The sequence below is a fragment of the Mustela nivalis genome, assembly GCF_964662115.1.
Source record: "Mustela nivalis genome assembly, chromosome: 4".
Taxonomy (NCBI): Eukaryota; Metazoa; Chordata; class Mammalia; order Carnivora; family Mustelidae; genus Mustela; species Mustela nivalis.
This window is the reverse complement of record NC_139023.1, coordinates 51,585,832-51,603,375: the sequence shown is the minus strand read 5'-3', so window position 1 is coordinate 51,603,375 and position 17,544 is coordinate 51,585,832.

Sequence of the window (17,544 nt, the reverse complement as noted above, 5' to 3'; positions counted from 1 at the left end):
GTGGGGCACCACATTAAGCAACAAGGTAGACAACAAGGAGTTCAGTTTAAAAGATCCAGATCCCAAGTAACAAACAAATCAGGGGTAAAGACTTGAAATTCTAACAGACAATGCAAGGGTTCAACTAATAAAATAACAGAAATGTAAGTCTCTAGAGGAACTTGGGATTTTGTACCAAGTAAGTGACACAGATAAGATATGAAACAAACATTTCATCCTGGGGTAGGTTTGAAGCTGCTCCTTGAAGGTATGTTGGTATGGATCAGCAGAAAGGACACACATATTTTTTTCAGAAGCAATAATGTGAATAAAGAGTAGAAGGAGGAATGTGCATCATGTATAAGGAAAATCAGTAAGAGCTATTCCTGTCAAGAAAGGAGGATGCTCAGATCAGTGAATGGAGGAAGGTAAGATTCTTCACTCAGTGAGTTGAGTAGTATCCTCCCTGTCCTCCTGCAGTTCATGTCTATCGGCACCTTAGAATGTGACCTTATTTGGAAATAGAGCCTTTGTGGATAAAATTAGTTAAGATTAGGTCATACTGGACTGGGATGTACCCTCAATCCAGCAAGTATCTTTATATGGAGAGGTAAGGACACATAGACCCAGGAAAGTAGGCCATGTGAAGATGGGGAAGTGATTAAGTGACAGTCTATGAGGCAAGAAAGATCAAGGACAGCCGGACCCACCAGAATCTGTGAAGAGGCAAGGAAAAAATTCTTCTTTAGAGCCTGCAGAAGGAGCCCGTTCCTCTGACACCTTGAATCTAGCCTCCAAAACTGTGACAGAACAAATTTCCCTTTTTAAGCCACAAGTTTGTGGTAATTTATCATGGTGACCCCAGGAAGTTAATACAATAGGTCAGCGCAGATTAAGATTCTCACTCTGGAGTCAAGACACCTGGGGTCACATCACAGCTTTGGGGCTTCCTAGCTGGGAGTCTTCAAACACATCAATTTTAATTCTTCAGTAGTCAATCTCCTAAACATAATATGAATAAATAATAACAGCTATCACATGTGGTTTCTGTGAGAATTAAGTTAAAATATGTCCACATTGAACAAAACACCTGACACAATGAGCACTAAATGCACGAATCTTAGGATCCTTCACTATTTTTATTATTTTATCATTGCCATTAATTGTTCAAATAATAATATCATACTGAGTGACTCCAATATTCAAAGTACTATGATGGATGAATGTGAAAATTAGTACTTTTAATATATTTCTTACTCTTGAATTCCTGTCTGCTCAGGAAGCTACAACAAAATACCATAAACTGAGTAGATTAAACAGAAGACTTTTATTTATTGACTTTTAAAATAAAGTCTTTATTTTAAAAGATTTTTATTTATTTATTTGACAGAGATAGAGGCAGTGAGAAAGAGAATATAAGCAGAGGGAGTGGGAAAGGGAGAGGGAGTAGCAGGCTCCTTGCTGAGCAGGAAGCCCCGATGTGGAACTTGATCCCACAACCTGGGATCATGACCTGAGCCGAAGGCAGACACTTAACTATCTAAGCCACCCAGGCACCCAACAGCAGACATTTATTTCTCAGAGTTCTAGTGCCTGGAAAGTCCAAGGCCAAGGTGCCAGCAGATCTGGTACCTGGTGAGGACTTTGTTCTTGGCTTGCTTCCTCTCTGTGTGCTCATATGGGCTTTTTTCTGTGCATGCATGTGGAAAGAGAGACTGAGGAGAGAGAGGTCTCTGTTTTCCTCTGCTTCTAAGGGCACTAATCCCATCATACCAGCCGCATCTTCATGACCTCATCTGATCCTAACACCTCCCAAAGGCCCCATCTCAAATACCATCACATTGAGGGGTAGCGCTTCAACACAGGGATTTGGGGAGACACAAACATTCAGCCTACAACAGCCAATAAAACTAAAAAAAAAAAAATATATATATATATATATACACACACACACACATATATATATTATATTTATAATTTTATAAAATAATTTATAATTATTTTTATTAAAATAAATAATTAAATAATTAAAATTTATAATTTTATGAATATATATGTTTATAAAATATATAAAATTATATATATTTATTAAATTCATACCTATGCAAAAAAATACAATGAAAAACTTGATACACTATTATCTATTAATCTTTTACTATAAATGTTCAATTTTCTAAAATTGAACACACAAAACATTTCCCATTTTTACTCCAACTTTGTGCAGGAGGCAGCAGAGATATGCACACACAGTAGAGACCTATTTTCTTGGAAAATATAGAATTATTTGGCTGTAAGACTAGTTACACTGATGAAGAGACAGCAAGTTGGACGTCGCAGAACATACCAAGTTAAAAAAAAAAAAATTGGCAAGCCAGTGCAACCCATACTAGCCTCTATTTTGATCAGTGTCCTAGGATTACTGTTCACCTCTTTCCAGGCTTTGCCTTTGCGGGTAAAGTCTTCAACTAAATATTTTAACAAGTGGTTAAAAAACTGAGTTTTCAAATCTGCGAAGTCATTGCCTCTTCCCAACCCGGAGACAGAGAGGCAGCTCTGCTGTCAGAGGCTCGCTGGTGAATTCCTGGGGGTTGATCTTACAGCTCACAGAGCTATCCATCATTTTAGTGAGCATCCTCAGAGGGGGCCCCTGGTGATTTACATGCTCCAGATAAATTATGATGCCTCTCATGATGTTATCATCATTTCGGCTCACGGATTCGAACACTTTCTGGGAGAAGACTTTTTTCACCCTTTCTTAAATGATGAACAACTCCCAGACAGATTATATTGTAGTTGTCAAGTAGAAAGATATAGGTATGTTTTCTTAAAGATAAACAACTCAGCCACCACAGCTAGTCAGCCTAGCAACAGGAAAACATTGCCCACTGAGACTTCACTGTTCATCCCACCTGGAAAAGATCATCAAGCTTGCATGGTCTTTTATTCTTACTCTAATGATGAATTTTCTCCCATCGTTTCAGCAGACTATTCCATCTCTATCACGGAATGACTTAAATAAAGCAAAAAAGCCTACTTCTCTCTTTCAATAAATCCACAAGATATCTGTCAACTCTCAGCTTTGACCTCATTTGACCTTGAATGGACTGGGTTTTGCCTTCTACCCTGTCCACAGTGCAGCTCATGGAACAGGCATTTTTCTCTTCTCAAGCCTATCTTGTAAGATTCATATCCTTTCTGTGGGTGGTACATCTCATCACAATCTTTTGAAACTAGACCATAAACTTAAGACAAGCATGGCAGGCAAAATAATGTCTCAAAGATGTCCACGTCCTAATCCCTGGGACCTGTGAACATATTATGGTAATTGGCAAGGGATAGTTAAGATTTCAGAAACAATTAAGTTTGCTAATCAGCTGACCTTAAGATGGGAAGAGTATCTTGGAATATCCAAGTGAGTTTATTATAATCACAAGGGTCCTTAAAAGTAGAAGAGGGAGATTTGTTTCAAGTGATGGGAGATGAGAAAGATCTGATGGGCCATTGCTGGCTTTAAAGATGGGCAGACAGCGCAGCCAAAAGCCAAGGGAAGTGGGCAACCTCCAGAAGTTGGAAAAGGCAAGAAAATGGATTTTCTTTCAAGCCCTCAGAATAGAAAACAGCCCTGCCAACACCTTGATTGAAGCCTAGAGAGACACATTTGGACTTCTGACCCTCAGAACTGTGAGATAATAAATTGGTGTTGTTTTAAGTCACGGTTTGCTTTAAACTTTGTTAAGGGAGCAATGGAAACTAATGAAAGGAGACAATGTTTTTATTGTCTTCCACTTCTAACACCCATCCCAGTGCTGGCACCTGGCAGCTACTTAGTGAATGTTTGGTGAATGAATGAATGAATGGATGGTGTCCAAATGTCACAAAGCAAACTTCCTCTCCCTCTCTCTCTCAGAGACTCTGCTCCTGGAGCTCTTAGGTGTTCTCTGTACATGCTTCTAGCTCTCCTTTCCCTTGTCCAGGGATTACCTACTATGCCTTGAGCCCCATCAGCCAGTCCCTTCCCTCTGACTGCTCAGTCCCTGCCCAGATTTCTTCAATGACCCATCCTTACTTTATTTTATTTAGTTGGGTAGGAGCGGGGCAGAGAAGGAAAGAGAATCCCAGTCAGGCTCTATGCCCAACGGGGCTACATCTCACAACCCTGAGATCATGACCTGAGCCGAAATCCAGAGCAGGAGGCTTCACAGACTGAGCCACCCAGGAGCCCTGACCTATTGAAAGGGAAGTGTCAATGCTGTTCTCACCTCTGGAGCCTCACTGTTACTCTGCACTTCACACTTGGTATTCAACACTCCTAAGATGCCTGGGTTTTCCAAACACGCCATTTGTTTCATACTTCTGTGACACATATGTTGGTTTTTTGGTGGGGATCAGAGGGTGAAGAGGTAATTCAGTTTTGTTTTGCTTTCGTGATGTATATAACCTTATTCTCTTGGTTCATTGGTTCAGGTCACAAACTCATATTTGTCCTTCAAATCATTCAATGCATCCAGAAGACTTCTTTGATTTCTTAGATATAGTATTCAAATCTTCCTATTGGCTCTACTTTTAAACTTCCTTACTGTGGTCTTGATGACTTGGGACTCACTGTATAACTTAGCTTTCTCCTTTCCTTCCCCGTCATGTTAATGTCTACAATCTCATGTTCAGTAGCAATATCTTTTACTCAGCAGGCTTTCAATCACCATGTAATAAGTTAATAAATAAGTGGTATTTAGGAATCTAATCTTTGGGATTTTAAAGCAAGATAATATTTACATTTATATAAGGAAGAGCAGACATAATTTTCACATAGGATGAAAAAAAACCCCTCTTATACTATAATGCCTTGAAATGGAAAGAAAAGACATTTCATCTTATTTTTTAATAGTGTATATATTTTTTCACTAATGCAAATCATCAGTATATTGTTAGAAAAAATTTTGTTTAAGTGTTTTTAGTTGTAAAGTTGGGGTTGCTTTGTTTAGAGTATGGTATTTAATACAGACTAGATGTTTTCTGTGATTAAGATTTTATCTTGTGTGCTTTGGTTTAATAAAAAGGAAAGTAAAAGGAAAAGCAAAAGGCTTTCTAAAGCTAGGAAATTGTGTTTAATGGAGTCAGAATTATTGGTAAGAGCAGATTCTGAGAAAAACATTACCTCTATAAGGTCTCTTATTTCTGTTAAAATGTCTCTGAAATAAGCACAGGTTGAGAGGAGGAGGTTAAGGTCAAGTTTATATAAGTGAATCACCTGACTCGATGATTATTTTGGCTGTCCTCATGATTGATTTCTCTGTGTCATTCAGAATTAATCAGGAGAAAACTCAGGTAATCAGATCAGCTGAGCCTGAGTCTGGTTCAATGACCATATGTGACATGGCTAAGGAGTTATTTTCTTCACATGCCATGTCTACTGATCATCAACCAGAAGGGGAATTATTAGGTTTTCCCCATGGAACTGTGATTAAGGAGGGAGAAGAGACTGAGTTTTAGCTGCATTAGAGCATAAAGGAATCAGCAACTATGCACTTTGCAAATGGTCGATATCACGGAGCTTGTTTTCAGGATATTGTGGGTCCTAATTTGAAGCTAGAGTTCATAAGATACCTTTGAGCGCAGTAGGTAGTGTGTCAGTCTTGGAGAGTTCATGCCTGCTTTATTTTCAGTGATGTAAACATTCCTGTGGATTTACTTTTTTTTAGAAGCATGTATTTTATTTAATTATTTTACAAGCAACTCTTCATTAAGAAGAAGCATCCATGAATTACCTAGAAAGGAACCATTCTTATTAATATCACTTAAAATGTATTTTGTATTAAAGAAGACCTTGCCTAGCATAGCAAATAGAAGTGCAGAGCACCTTGCTAAACTTCAATTCCAGATAAACGTTTTTTTTTTGGGGTGGGGGTACCAGTGTGTCCCATATATTACATGAGACTCACTGATGGTGAAAAAAAAAATGTGTTCTTTATCTGCTATTTAAATTTAACCGGACTTCTCTCTTTTATCTGGTCAACTTTTCAAGTACCCTCTAGAACATACTCTTTAATATTTTTAACTGTAATCTTAGGAGGAAGTACGGAACCCAACTAAATGTTGTTTTAATGACCATCTTTAATTATCTGATTAGTGGAGTTATAATTTAAAGGAGAATAAATACGGATGAAGGTTCACATGTGTTTACTGAAAAGTTAGTTAAGTAGAGTTTGGAAAGACGATGACACTAAGTAATGACTCTGGGAATTGTGTGGAAAAATTTATGACAGGCATGTAGTACTTTGTATTCCGTTTGATAAATTAGACGGGATTACTGCCATCCACTGAGAAGAAAAATACACCTCTTGGATATTTTGGTAGTTAAGATGATCGAATGAACTTGTTTGAGGAAGTGTGGGGGGAGAAACAGCGGCATAGGGTTGGAGTTCATCAGAATAGCAATTACCCAAGTGGGTCAAATCCTTTTTTTGTTTTGCTTTGTTTTGTTTTAGGAAAATAGATTTTGATAATTGAAGTCCAGGAGGAAACTACCTGGTTCATCCAAAATGACCTTCAAAATACAAATATCAAGGGATTTATGTCATTTTTAAACTCTATATCTCCCATTATTGGCTTCTTCTCTACATTATTTGGGGAGAAAACAGCTGGCTCTTGTAATTATTATTATGGGATTTGAATTGATAAAGAGAAGACACTTTTCTTGTAAACATTTCTTTTGCACCTTCATAGGCAACCTCCACTCCTACCCCCTAGCTATCAATCACTGCTCTACTTTTAACCATAAGCTGGCCCTGCAGAACTGGGAAGAGACCAGCCAAGGAGCCAAATACTTAGCCAGTCATCTGGATATTCTGTTGACAGGATTCCATATATATATATATATATATTTTAAACATCTGGGTCTTTGGCCACAATGAAGTAAGTTGCATCTTTTTTCATTAAGAATATCTGGCTTCCTAAAGACAAAGAAATAAATTCACAGGACCAAAGGTGCTTAAAAACATTATCAGAGGAATCCCTTGCTTCTGAACTGGTTAATGCCTAAATTAAGATTTCTAAATAGCAGTGCTAGGGACATTTTAGACCAGAGAATTCTTTGCTTGGGGGGTATCCAGAGCATTGTTCAGCATTTAGCAGCATCTTGGCATCTACCTAGGATGCTTGGGTAGATGCTCCTGGTCCTGACAGCCCAGAAGTTCTCCAGACATTGCCAGATTTCCCCCCAGGGAGGACAGTTGAGAACTACTGGCCTAAACTACCCCATAGTGATCATTTGAGGCCTGTACCACCTAGCCTAGGGACTGGCAATCAAGTCGAGTCTAGGGATTGTGATAGAACCACAGGAAGGGGGAAGATAATGGGGGTAGTGGAGAGTAGAAGGGCAGGTGCTGTACACTGGTAATAGCCCTAGCTATTTTCTTCCTTCATTCATTCATCCGTCCTCATTTATTCATTTTTTCATTCAACAAATCTGTACTGAGAGTGTGCTAAGTAGAAATAGAGCACACTTACTGTCCCAATGGCTGGGCGTTCAGTAGAGAAGCCAAAACAGAGTCTCTGCTCTCGTGGAGCTTGTATGCAAAGGGAGTGTGGAGGACACTGGATAAGAAGACAGCTAATGTATCTGGTGTTAACAAATGCAAGGATGAGAAGTTGTGCAGGAAATTGTGATCTGCATCATCAGGGTCTGGTCAGGGAAAACAGAAAATTCAGCAACCATTTTAATGGCGAGGATGGCATCTGGGGGATGGATTCACAAGGTCCTGGAGGATGACGTGGGTTGTAGATGTGGAATGAGGACACAGAGGTCACACAAAATGCTAGCCCAATGCAGACAGGAACAGCAAGTCAGAAAAAATGGGCCGGTGGCCTCCCCACCTCAGCTGCCTTGTGGCCTCCCTCCAGCACCTGCTAATGATGACGTTATACGGGGAGCCAACCCACAGAGGGGAGCCCCAGCTTTGCAAAGGGGAGTATGGAAGGGAGATTGAAGTGAGAGACGGAGCCTCAGAACCAGGGTAGGGAGGCTACGATTTTATATAGGAGTTCTTTGGAGCCTACCCTAGCCTGCTTCAGAGAATGTCTTGGTCATTTTTATCTGTGTATGGATAGACTCCAGAAGAATCATCCACATTTTATAAACTTCTTCAAGGCAGAAGCAGCCTGCTTATCTATCTCATATTATCACAAAATGTTTGTTAGGTGAATGAATGAATGAATGAAATGATGCCTTTAACATAATCCTATTGCCATTTTTTTCTGAATTACTTCATTTGATGCCGACCTCAAGTTTTTAACTGCTAAGTTTAAAATGGAACACAAATGTCATCATGGAAATTAAGCAATCGAGCTGAAATATTACTGGACTATACCTGATAAGATGGTGGCATTTTTTGCAGCCCATGTTCTACCGATGTGTGTGGGGGGGTGGGGGGGGGTTATCTGTGGCCAATTCAATCTCATTCCGTAAATATTAGCTAGACACCCACTAAGTGCCAATCTTTGTGTCAGATGCTACATGGGACCCAAAAGAATTAAACCCAGTCCCTAAAGGACTTAGAATATTGATTTCTATGTGTGCCATCTGGTACTTATCACAATTTTTAAATGGTCTTTTCCTTGATTTATTGAGACCTCTTGAATCCTATTATTTTCTATTTTTAAAGATATTAACAATACACTTCTGCCCCCACTTACTTCAGCCTCCAGTTTCATCTTTTTTTATGAACAGAATAAAACAGATTTTCCTCCCAGAAGTAACCTTTTGGTAGTAATTGTTTAAAGAGAGGAATTAACTCTTTCATACTCCCAGGGCACCATGGCTAAATGTTCCATAAACCTCTTTCCTAATTACCACCTGGAGAGAGACTTGGCATCCGGAGAATAGCAAGCAATACGTATACATTTGTTTCCTTCATTGTTATCCCAAAGAAGGGCATAAGTTCATCATTCCAAAAAAAAAGAAGCCTCAGAGATTCTTATTCATAAATAAGAATAGGATGGGGTTGTGGGCGGGGGGTGGTTAGAGTTTCCCAACATACTTGGAAAGTTTGGCTCCTTGAATATCCTGAGTGTTGACCACCCCACTGAAAAGGGCAGGGAGAAAGCCAAGGGGTTGAGGCGTGGGCAGGGGGCTGCTTCGACAAGCCTATTATGAGAGCCCTGTTTGTTAGAAGTGGTCTTCCTTAGCTCATCTCCAAAAATACCAACAAATACGTCAGATGCTGCTAAATTTACCCATGTATCTTCCCTCTTCTCTTTGGAGAAGCACTCTATTGAACACTAATCTTCTCTTCCCCTGTTGTTTACGCACCATTTTAAGGCCCGCAAATACCTTGCTCAACATTTGTGGTTTTTAATATTTCTTAGTCTAGGCTTTTAGGGAAGAAGGCCTATAGAGTTCTTTAGATTGCTTCATTATAGATAGTCCCAAGGTCTTCTCCACTTGTGTTATCACAGATCCTGATGCATTTTAAATTCAGAATTTTGCCCCTGAAAGGTCTCAAAAAGTAGCATAATATCATCCATGTCTGGCATGATTCCTAACTGTAACTCTACCTTAGAAGCAGGGCATCCCTGAAAGACCTTCAGGGACCACACTGAAGGTTTTATACAGGTTAGAACAGGCTAGTGTTAAATATAATCCAAAAAACCAAACGGTGCTAAAATTTAAATTCTGGGCTCCCAAGCAAATTTTCTTAGATGGACCATTTTTCTTTACTCTGAGGTAAAAGTCTTTAGCAGAAAAAAAATCTCTCTTGATAGCTGTAAGCTCTGCTCGTGTTCTTGGGAGCAGGAAGCATAAAAATACAAATGGTCTATTATACGTGGTCAAAAACAATTTTTCAAAGCAGCTCAGCAGATGCATTATGTTATCGTCATTCCCCTCCACTTATTATTTGGTTAAGATAAACATTCCTAGTCAATGCTGATTGCATTTAGCCCAATCATATTCTTTGTACATGTTTCAATGATGATCCTATTTCCTGCTTTTAACCGTGCAAATATATGACAATAAAGAAAATAATTTTGTTCGCAATTGAATTACAAAATGTGTTCAGTTCTCTATTAATAAAACCTCTATCTTGTTCAACATCCTCAGTAAATAGCCTTTATATTTTTCCTCTCTTCAATTTGCCAGCTGACAATAGAAAGCATTGAGGCCGAGGACCACAAAGCAAGAGATGGTTAGCCAGCGCCATCTAGTGAAAAAAGCAGAGTTTGACCAAAGTTTTTGGATTGATCTTTTTCTTCTGACACAGAAAAATAAATGCTGGGGATATTTTAATATTTTAAAGTATTTCGATTCTTTAAAAAAATTGAATAACAACCCTAATATCCAATACATGCATTAAACTTAAATGTATTACAACACTATTCATATCTCAATAATACTAAGTCGGGTAAGATGATCGATGTGGAGCAGTGAAAGCAAAAATTGGCAATTATCTGATAATCTTCCCAGTGAAGACAGCTAATCAACAGTGTTTCATCCTAACTGTAATTGGCCGAAATCAGAAAATATATAGACATCACTGATGAAGCTAACTTACTCATTTACCTTCACTCTGCTCTCTGGACCTATTCAATTTATTCTCAGCATTGATCTTCTTCTTTAAACCAGTGTGGTAGCCCGAGACCAAATTCAGCCAGTGCCTTTCAACACAGAACAAGTATTTTAGAGATTCTAGGGGTGGGAGGTAGAGGCTGAGATCACAGACTAACTTTTTACAGAGCTTTGGGACTGCTTTTTAAGGTTGCTCTGCAGGGAAACTGTAATTTACTCAACAGCATGGAGAAATCTGGTGTATTATTTTCCAGAGAAACAGAAGTGAGATGTGTTAATATACAGATGGTTCCCCAACTTATGATGGTTTGACTTAAAATTTTCAAATTTACAATGGTGTGAAGCAATGTGCATTCAGTAGAAACTGTACTTTGAGTACTGAATGTGGCTCTTTTCCTGGGCTGGTGATATGCAGTTCAGTACTCTCTTGTGTTGCTGAACAGGACAGCAAGCAGCAGCTCCCGGGCAGCCATGGGATCATGAGGGTCGGCAACCAATACACTTAGACAACCATTCTGTGCCCATACGACCATTCTCTTTTTCACCTCCAGTACAGTACTCAATAAATTACATAAGAAATTCAGTACTTTATTACAAAAAATCTGTTACTTCATTTTCATCAACTTTAGGCTAATGTCAGTGTTCTTTCTTTCTTTCTTTCTTTTTTAAGATTTTTAATTTATTTATTTGACAGGCAGAGATCACAAGTAGGCAGAGAGGCAGGCAGAGAAAGAAAGAGGTGGAAACAGGCTCCCCGGCTGAGCAGAGTGCCTGATGCGGGGCTCGATCCCAGGACCCTGGGATCATGACCTAAGCTGAAGGCAGAGGCTTTAACCCGCTGAGCCACCCAGGCACCCAAATGTCAGTGTTCTGAACACATTTAAAATAGGCTAGGCTGAGTTATGATATTTGGAAGTTAGATGTACTAAATGCATTTTTGACTTATGATATTTTCAGTTGAAAATGGGTTTATCAGGATGGAGCTCTATCGTCAAGGAAGTTCTATATAGAAACATTTATTTTAAGGAATTGACTGATGCCATTATGGAGGCTAGCAGGTCTAAATCTGCAAGGAGTCCTGGCAAGCTTGAGACCCAGAAGAGATCTGATGTGGCAATTAAAGTCCAAAGGCTGTCTATTGCAGAATTTCCTTTTGCTTGGAGGAGGTCATTCATCTATTCTACTTGGGCCCTCAACTGATTGGATGAGGCCCACCCACATTATGGAGAGCAATCTGCTTTTTTCAAAGTCTGTCAATATAAATGTTAACCTCACTCAAAAACACCCTCACAGAAAAATCCAGAATACTTTTTAAGCACATACCTAGGCACTGTGGCCCAGGAAATTTGACACCTAAAATGAACTATCACATTAGGTGAAGTGTGCACCAGGAAAAATGAAGGTATGGAAGAATTTGAGAAAAGCTTTAATACCTGCTTTTCATCCACCTCAATAAAATGATTTCTTTATTTCAGAGGTTCAAAACTGCTCCCTATTTGCTATTGGCACCACAAGCAACATTGGCTCTGCTTTAACATATGGCCTAAGCCATAAGTCATAAGTTTGCATGGCAGCCTGGACCTGTTGCAGAACCTTCTCTCGTTCTAGAGCCCACTTAAAACTAGCATCTTTTCAGGTTATTCCGTAAATGGGTCAGAGTAACACAAAAAAATGACAAATATGTTGCCTCCAAAGTCCAAAGAGGCCCAGTAGGCATCGTGCCTCTTTTTTGGTTGTAGAAAGGGTCGAATGCAAAATCTTCACTTCACCTGGGAAGGAAATATCAACATGCCCCACATCACTGGACTCCTGGAAATTTTGGGGTGAAGGCGAATGACCTACCAATAAGTCCAGAGTAGTTGCTACTCTTTGTTCACTAGGTCCAATCAGCATATTAACTGTCAGTGTAATAGACTAATATGTTATCTTAGAGAAGGGAAAAGTCCTTGGACTGTGTAAAGATGCTTATAGTCTAAGTTATGCCCTGATGTAAAACAGTAAAAGTATATTGTGGAACTTGCCAAATGAAAGCAAACTGTTTCGGTGAGCTTTTTGGAAAAGTATGGAGAAAAAGACATTTGCTCACTATTGATCCCTCATTGATTCAACGTATGAATTTGGAGGAGATAAAACTCAACACAACAACCCTCATGTTTATATTATGTTCTTTTACTGTAATCTTTGGCTGAATCCCTATAAAACTATTATGCCTTATACCTAAATGGAGAGTTACAGTCTCCCTCATACTTATATTGTGTTTTTTAAAGAATAGTTTAACAGGAACAACTCTTTACCATCAAGAGGTAGTTTTTGCTTCTCCTTCACATTTGCCTAAATCAGTGCTACTTTTTTTTTTTTTTAAGATTTTATTTATTTATTTGACAGACAGAGATCACAAGTTGGCAGAGAGGCAGAGAGGCAGGAAGGGAAGCAGGCTCCCTGCTGAGCAGAGAGCCTCATGTGGGGCTCAATCCCAGGACTCTGAGATCATGACCTGAGCCAAAGGCAGAGGCTTTAAACCACTGAGCCACCCACGTGCCCCTAAATCAGTGCTTCTTAATCTGTAAAGTACATTTCCTCATCTGAGGAGTCTTGGTAAAATGTAGAGTCTGATTAAGTAGAACTAGGGTGGGGCCTGACCTTCTATATTTCTAATAAGTTCCCACATGATGATGATGGTGGTGGTGGGAGTGGTGGAAAATAGTACTTCCTGCTACCTCATGACACTTTCTCTGTGCAGACCACAGCTAGAGTATTTTATGCCTACTGCCTCAGAGAGGGGGATATAATCATAAAAGTACCGACAACAAGAGTCAAATTCTTGGCCTTGAAATCTCAACAGCCAAGTCCAAGGACCAGTCATTATTTGGAAGAGAGGGAAGAATAGTCTATCATTCAGAGTCATGGTACAGAGCTGAGTGTAAGGAGACAGTGTGCCCTGCCCTACCCAATTTCAACTCACCCCCAGGATAGTGTCTCAGAACTAATGCTCCGGATACTCTCTAAATAGTCTTGAACTTTGTAAGACACAGGAGCAGAAGAAATAGCCAGGTGGTGTGTCCCAGCAAAGGACTCAAAGGCAGTCTCACAGGTTACCATGATCCCCAGAGTGTGGAAACTAACACCAAAAAATCAAGCTTCAGCACTTCCTCTCCAACACATCTCCAAGGAGAAGAAGGTTATGTTTCCTCCACAAACAAAAAAAAAGAATTTGGAAAAGAAAATTAAATTCCACTACAAATCATGGAGGAAGCTTATTTGTGTGGACTCTACAGAGATTCATAATCAATTAATTAGTTTTCTCTTTACGTTTTGCATTGACCTTCAAACGTCGAATGATATGTTCTACATAAAGCAGGTACCCTATAACTATTTGATACCCTCCATTTTTTTACTTGGCTCTATATTTGTACAACTATTTGAGGCCATAACTCTCTCTTCACACTCTCCAGTTTGATCACCACTAGCCACATGTGGCTCCTGATGAAAAGCCTGAATTGAGATGTGCTCTAAACATAAAATATGTATCTGATTTTGAAGATTTAGTATGATACAAAGATGTAAAATATCACACTAATTTTTTTAACGATTTTATTTATTTATTTGACAGACAGAGATTACAAGTAGGCAGAGGCAGGCAGAGAGAGAGGAGGAAGCAGGCTTTCTGAGGAGCAGAGAGCGCGATGCGGGGCTCGATCCCAGGACCCTGAGATCGTGACCTGAGCTGAAAGCAGAGGCTTTAACCCACTGAGCCATCCAGGTGCCTCACACTAATACTTTTTATAATCATTGCACATTGATAATATTTTGGATGTGTTTGGCTAATTTTGTATAAACAAGATATTCATTTATAGAAATATAAAATATTATAGAAAATATAAAATCAATAAAATTTAAAATATAATAAATAAAATACAGTATTAAACTTAATTTTACTTTTATTTTTTTACTTTTTAAAAAATGCACCTGTTAGCGAGCAGTTGGTCAAGCATTCTACTGTTGGTTGAGGCTTAGGTCATGATCTCAGCGTCCTTAGATGGAGCCCCATGACTTGCCTGGCCCTGGCTTTGAACTTGGTGCAGAATTTGCTTGAGATTCTCTCTCTCCCTCCCCCTCTGCCCCTCCTTCTCATGCTCTCTCTCTCTCTCTATCAAATCAATCAATCAATTTTTTTCCATTTTACTTTATTTTATTTCTTTTCAGTATTCCAGCATTCATTATTTATGCACCACACCCAGTGCTCCATGCAATACGTGCCCTCCCTAATAACCACCACCAGGCTCATATGTGACTCACATTATATTTCCATTGGACAATGTGGCTCTGTATCCTCATTCGTGTTGATCTTTCACCAAAGTAGCTACTATCACTGTTTAAGGTTTTCCATATGAAAAAAAATTAAAATTAAAATTAACTTTTCCATGTAGGCTCTCAATGATTATATAATGATAATCTCTAATGTGTCCTGACAGGGTGTACTAGAAATAACATTAAAAAAATAGCTTACATCTCATTTCCTGATAATCGAGAATAATCACTTGGTCTGTAATTTGTACAAAAAGGAAAAAATTTTCTATAAAGTAATTAAGGCCAAGCCAACAATACCTCTGATATTTTCTTGAAAATGATGACTAAACAAGTGTAAGTTCACAAGTGAAATAGAAATCAAAACAATGAGAAAAATACTTTGATTTTTCAGTTTTGGTTAGACTTACTAATTCATAAGTTATATAACATGTAGGGATACATTAAAAATAGGATAATTTGGCAAGGATTTATTTACAAAAGGACTATTTATTGAAGTACAGGGTAACTTCAGAGACAATGCATTCATCAAGGGCTAGAAACACCTGAGATTTTACACCTGTAGTCCTAAATTTGGCCATTTAGAATGGCACTGTGACCTTCATTCAGAGATATAGCCAGGTCCAGGGAAACTCTTAGAGATGAAGCAGAGGAAAAAATCTTCTGACTTCACTCTCCTTGAATTCTACAATTTTTGTTAAGTTTCCCCATTGGCCAAAGCCCAGTATCATCCAGTGGGCATGGGAGACTTGTTGATGCCAGTCCATCTTGATCAGCTTCCCAGAGTATATGGCTGGGTAGAGAACAGTGGAGAGTAAATCTGTAGGAGATCTGTGGTACTTACTGTCTTTTCAGAATCATTTGCCATATTGCTAGGCACATAGGTCAACTATTCACTCCCTCTGTACTTTTTCCAAAAGGAGAATTAAACCTTGAAACTAGAACAGGATTCAGAGACCCAAGTCGACTACTGGCTTTCCATTTCTCACACACTGCATGCTCTCCCTAGACACACTAAGTTCTCCTATAGCCTCAGTTACTGTCTATTCACTGATGATTATAAAACCCACAGCTTTTGCCTCTCCACACTAGATGGGCATAGCCAACTGTCGTCTGGTCACATTCACCTGGATGTCTCACAGGCTTCTCAAATTAGTTTGTCCAAGAAAGTATCCACCATTTACGGCATGATATCCAGACAAAGTCACAATGCGAATAAACCTGTTTCTTTATTTTCTAAAATGAAGATAGAAAATTTACAAGAGGCTGATTTAATCATAATTAGGAGAGGATCAAAGAAGTAATTGTGTTTTTTTTTTTAATCTGAAAAATCCATGAAAAATTCAGGGTCTCATACTAACACCAAGGCATAGCTTGAGATGTCTACAACACAGTGTACTCTACGTAAAAAAATGACTGGGTTTCACCTCAACAATTGCACTGGCGAATAGTTACCAAGCTCTTCCTGTGTGCTAGGAGCTTTACTTGTGCTCTTGTCTTACATGAACCTATAATGGGGAAATTAAGTTTTAGAGGGGTTATGACTTGTACAAGGTCTCGTAGCTCATAAACGTTGGAGTTGGGTTTCCAGTCTAAGTGGACTAACTTCAGAACATGTGCACTTCACTTCTCTGCAGTACTGAAAGCATATTATTCTTACATTCCAGACAAAAGGACTAGAAGGCCGTGAGCTAGGTGTTGCTAGGTCTATCGGTGGAGATGCTAGCGGGGAGGAAGAAGACAAGGAGATATAATAAGGCATGGAGAATCTGGGGAAGAGAGCTCGTAAGGTGAAAATAGAACAAATAGGAACTTTTTTTCTTTTTTAAAAATGCTATTTAAGTATGCATTGTGCTAATTGATTGTAGAAAAGTGATAGTTTCTGTCACGTGGGTGAAGATAGGTAAATTCAGTATGAACTTCAAAATTTTAGACTTGTGTGCAAATTTTACAGAACATTCAGGGAATTAGATATACAAAGACCTCATTCGTTTGTTTCATTTATTCAAAGAGTTATTTCTTGAGTCCCTGCTAGAAGGTGGAGAAACGAAAGGAAAAGTCACAGTCATTGCCACGAAGGAACTCAGCCTGTCAAAGCAGCTTCCACAGCAGTAACTCAGGAAGCAAGAACGGAGCTACAAGGACAGGGAGGAACTGCACTGCCTGGACTGCTCAGAGAGTGACAATTGCATAGTTAGCTATTCTCTGAAAAACCGTTAAGGCTATCGGATGACAACAGGAGAAGGCTCTAGAAAGGAACGCAGTGCGCAGATCTGAAGCGCTTGGGCTTTTTGCTATGACAACCCAAATTGCTTTTGGTGGAAACACAAGAGGACATGCATTTTCTTGCAGCATCAGTTTTATTAAAATGATGTTAAGTTAAAAAGGACACGCACCTTATTAAAATAGGGATGTATTCTGTAGTTGAACACGATGGCATGTGAATTAGAAAGTTATGACAGGAAATGAAATTCCACAGCTGGGCAGGCAGATGGCTTTGGCTCCCACCCCACAAAACCCTGGGGCTGCATTTCCAGGCCCCGAGGTCTCAGGTTCTAGGGCAGGTGGAGAAAACAGTATTTAAGTGTGTGAGAGAAGTGTTTGAAGAGTTAGGTACACAGACTGGGAAGAAATCGTGGCGCTAGGAACTCGGAGTCTGTGCTCTCCTCTGCTCCCCGGACTTCTCATCAGTCCCTAAA